Below are 5,000 nucleotides of genomic sequence, written 5' to 3' on the forward strand. Positions count from 1 at the left end.
TAGCCCAGTGGGGAAAGGATATATGGAAATAAATAGACTGCAAGAGTAGCTATTAACAATTGAAATAAAATATTTTGAGAATAACATTATCTTAAAGCTTTCCTATATAAGCTATTAAAAAAAATACTAAAGGAAGAAAAATAATGTAGATTAGTGTACCCGACTGTACCCTTAGATAAGTTGGGAGATATGAATGTAGGCTAAAGGAGTGAGATTTTGGATATGCTACGAACAGCATACAGAAAATACGGTGTGGACTGCGGTCGGTGAAGAAAACTGGCAAATGAAAGTAAACAAAACGAGTGATACCATGATATGACCGAGAGGCGAGTTTCAGGAGAAAAGTTAAAATATGTTACAGAATATACGTAAAATATTAGCAAGAATCTTAAGCTGCTAGTAGAAGCCATGGCAGGATTCCTTAAAGAGAGCCATTCCTCAATTATCGAAGTCAATAACAGGGTGTGGAAAGTGAATAAAGAATGAAACTTATGAGACAAGGAGCTTTCATAAAATAAGTAGTGTAAGGAGAATTGATAGCATGATAAAATAAAATTGGGTAAAATTGGTAAAAAGAAGAAATCTATAGATCACATTATTTTTAAGTGGCTCATTCATAGAGAAGGAATGGGTAATCGGGTAAAAAAAAAAGTGTAAGTCAGACATGCCGGCGGTAGAAAGGAAATGAAGGCCTTGGAAGCGTTGAATAGATACAGTGATTTATGTTTTAATTTCTTTGAGATATATATATATATATATATATATATATATATATATATATATATATATATATATATATATATATATATATATATATATATATATATATATATATATATATATATATATATATATATATATATATATAAATATATATATATTCAAATAAGCCATATATATTTTTGATACATAAATGTCTGGATTCTCTTAACGACCTTGCGATCAGAGCCCCAGGCGACATCACACAAAGACAAGAGCTTGGCTCCGGCCGGGAATCGAACCCTGGGTTCGATTCCCGGCCGGAGCCAAGATCTTGTCTTTGTGTGATTTCGCCTGGGGCTCAGATCCCGAGGTCGTTAAGAGAATCCAGACATTAATTTATCAAAAATATATATGGCTTATTTGAATATGAAAAACACGTAAAAATGTGCAAAATTTATCATATATATATATATATATATATATATATATATATATATATATATATATATATATATATATATATATATATATATATATATATATATATATATATATATATATATATATATATATATATATATATATATATATATATATATATATATATATATATGTTGGAGGCAGCATGAGGAAGGGCAGTGAATGGTGGAATGAAGGAGTGAAGGTAAAAGTGGAAGAGAAAAAGAGGGCTTTTGAAGAATGGGTGCAAAGTAATAGCATAGAGATGTATGAAAAATATAGAGAGAAAAGGGTGGAAGTAAAGCGCAAGGTACGTGAGGCAAAGAGGGCAGCTGACCTGAGGTGGGGTCAGGGAGTGGGTCAGTCATATGAAGAGAATAAGAAGAAGTTTTGGAAAGAAGTGAAGAGAGTAAGAAAGGCCGGCACAAGAATTGAAGAGACAGTGAAAGATGGAAATGGAAGGTTGTTAAAAGGAGAGGAGGCAAGGAAAAGGTGGGTGGAATATTTTGAAAGTTTGCTGAATGTTGAGGATGATAGAGAGGCAGAGATAATTGCTGTTCCAGGTGTTGAGGTGCCAGTGATGGGAGATGAGAATGAGAGAGAGATTACAATAGAGGAAGTGAGGAGAGCACTAGATGAAACGAGAGTAGGAAAAGCATCTGGTATGGATGGTGTGAAAGCTGAGATGTTGAAGGAAGGGGGTGTGACTGTAATTGAATGGTTGGTGAGATTGTTTAATGTGTGTTTTGTGTTGTCAATGGTACCAGTAGATTGGGTCTGTGCATGTATTGTACCACTATATAAGGCTAAGGGAGATGTGCATGAGTGTTTTAATTCAAGAGGTATTAGTTTGTGGAGTGTAGTTGGAAAAGTGTATGGTAGAGTACTGATTAATAGGATTAAGGATAAAACAGAGAATGCAATCTGGGAAGTACAGGGGGGTTTTAGAAGAGGTAGGGGTTGTATGAATCAGATTTTTACAGTTAGGCAGATATGCGAGAAATATTTAGCAAAAGGTAAGGAGGTGTATGTTGCGTTTATGGATCTGGAGAAAGCATATGATAGAGTTGATAGGGAAGCAATGTGGAATGTGATGAGGTTATATGGAGTTGGTGGAAGGTTGTTGCAATCAGTGAAAAGTTTCTACAAAGGTAGTAAAGCATGTGTTAGAATAGGAAATGAAGTGAGCGATTGGTTTCCGGTGAGAGTGGGGCTGAGACAGGGATGTGTGATGTCGCCGTGGTTGTTTAACTTGTATGTTGATGGAGTGGTGAGAGAGGTGAATGCTCGAGTGCTTGGACGAGGATTAAAACTGGTAGACGAGAATGATCATGAATGGGAGGTAAATCAGTTGTTGTTTGCAGATGATACTGTACTGGTAGCAGACACAGAAGAGAAGCTTGACCGACTAGTGACAGAATTTGGAAGGGTGTGTGAGAGAAGGAAGTTGAGAGTTAATGTGGGTAAGAGTAAGGTTATGAGATATACGAGAAGGGAAGGTGGTGCAAGGTTGAATGTCTTGTTGAATGGAGAGTTACTTGAGGAGGTGGATCAGTTTAAGTACTTGGGGTCTGTTGTTGCAGCAAATGGTGGAGTGGAAGCAGATGTACGTCAGAGAGTGAATGAAGGTTGCAAAGTGTTGGGGGCAGTTAAGGGAGTAGTAAAAAATAGAGGGTTGGGCATGAATGTAAAGAGAGTTCTATATGAGAAAGTGATTGTACCAACTGTGATGTATGGATCGGAGTTGTGGGGAATGAAAGTGATGGAGAGACAGAAATTGAATGTGTTTGAGATGAAGTGTCTGAGGAGTATGGCTGGTGTATCTCGAGTAGATAGGGTCAGAAACGAGGTGGTGAGGGTGAGAACGGGTGTAAGAAATGAGTTAGCGGCTAGAGTGGATATGAATGTGTTGAGGTGGTTTGGCCATGTTGAGAGAATGGAGAATGGCTGTCTGCTAAAGAAGGTGATGAATGCAAGAGTTGATGGGAGAAGTACAAGAGAAGGCCAAGGTTTGGGTGGATGGATGGTGTGAAGAAAGCTCTGGGTGATAGGAGGATAGATGTGAGAGAAGCAAGAGAGCGTGCTAGAAATAGGAATGAATTGCGAGCGATTGTGACGCAGTTCCGATAGGCCCTGCTGCTTCCTCCGGTGCCTTAGATGACCGCGGAGGTAGCAGCAGTAGGGGACTCAGCAGTATGAAGCTTCATCTGTGGTGGAAATGTGGGAGGTTGGGCTGTGGCACCCTAGCAGTACCAGCTGAACTCGGCTGAGTCCCTGGTTAGGCTGGAGGAACATAGAGAGTAGAGGTCCCCTTTTTTGTTTTGTTCTTGTTGATGTCGGCTACTCCCCAAAATTGAGGGAAGTGCCTTTGGTATACGGATGGATATAACATGATAAACACTTATGCATTACTTATATTAGCTGTATTATATCTATTTATATACATATATGTTTACATATATTGATACATTTGTGTATATATATATATATATATATATATATATATATATATATATATATATATATATATATATATATATATATATATATATATATATATATATATGTATGTGTATATATATATATATATATATATATATATATATATATATATATATATATATATATATATATATATATATATATATATATATATATATATATATATATACTATACGTACGTGTGTGTATATATAAATTTGTTTGTATGCTTGGATAAAGATTTAAAGTTTAACTTGTTTGTGGAGTATTGTACCAAAAATAGGTAATATAGATAAATTATTTAAGAATAAATCTATCCATGAAAGTCGTTCACTAAAAAATCAAAATTATCCTAATGTCACGTGTGCATCATCTATAGTCTCCTTTTTATATTACCTCATTATTTGCCCAATCTTTCTAACCGAATATCCAATTTAAATTTTTACCCTCACTGTAAAACAGAACTGAATTAGAAAAAAAAATTCTCTACATTCTTTCAGGGCACGGAGCGTTTTTGCTTAACTACTTCAATAACTTTGCGGATAATCACCATAAAATCAAGGATTTCATTTCCAGATATAAGTCAGTGTAGTCTTGGAACGATTCAGGGAAGATGCTAATTTCATATTACAATCGTTACCAGCGTTATTGCTCAATCTTACAAACATGCAAACATATATATATATATATATATATATATATATATATATATATATATATATATATATATATATATATATATATATATATATTTATATATATATATATATATATATCTATATTTACACTCGTATATATATATATATATATATATATATATATATATATATATATATATATATATATATATATATATATATATATATTTACACTCGTATATATATATATATATATATATATATATATATATATATATATATATATATATATATATATATATATATATATATATATATATATCAGATATATATGTGTGTATGTGTGTATTTGAATATGTTTATATATGCAATATATGAAATAGATATTCAACAACTGACCATATCCATATAATGAACTGGCTCGTGAAAAAATCAACAGAGTATGACAAATCACTGTTTATTGCATTTATAGACTATGAGAAAGCGTTTGGTTTTGTCAAAACCTCAGCAGTAATGAAAACCTTTAAAGGGAAGGAATAGATAAATCTTATGTTAGAATACTTGTAGATATCTCAAACGGGAAGTAAATTGATCCTGAAAATACATATATTAGAAAAAAAAATCAGATTTAGAAAGGAATTAGACAAGGTGACCCCATCTATCTTAAATTATTCACAGCATGGCGGGAAGAAGGTATTGAATTTTAGGTTGGGAAAATGT

This window comes from Palaemon carinicauda, chromosome 6 (genome assembly GCF_036898095.1).
Source record: "Palaemon carinicauda isolate YSFRI2023 chromosome 6, ASM3689809v2, whole genome shotgun sequence".
In the NCBI taxonomy this organism is placed as follows: domain Eukaryota; kingdom Metazoa; phylum Arthropoda; class Malacostraca; order Decapoda; family Palaemonidae; genus Palaemon; species Palaemon carinicauda.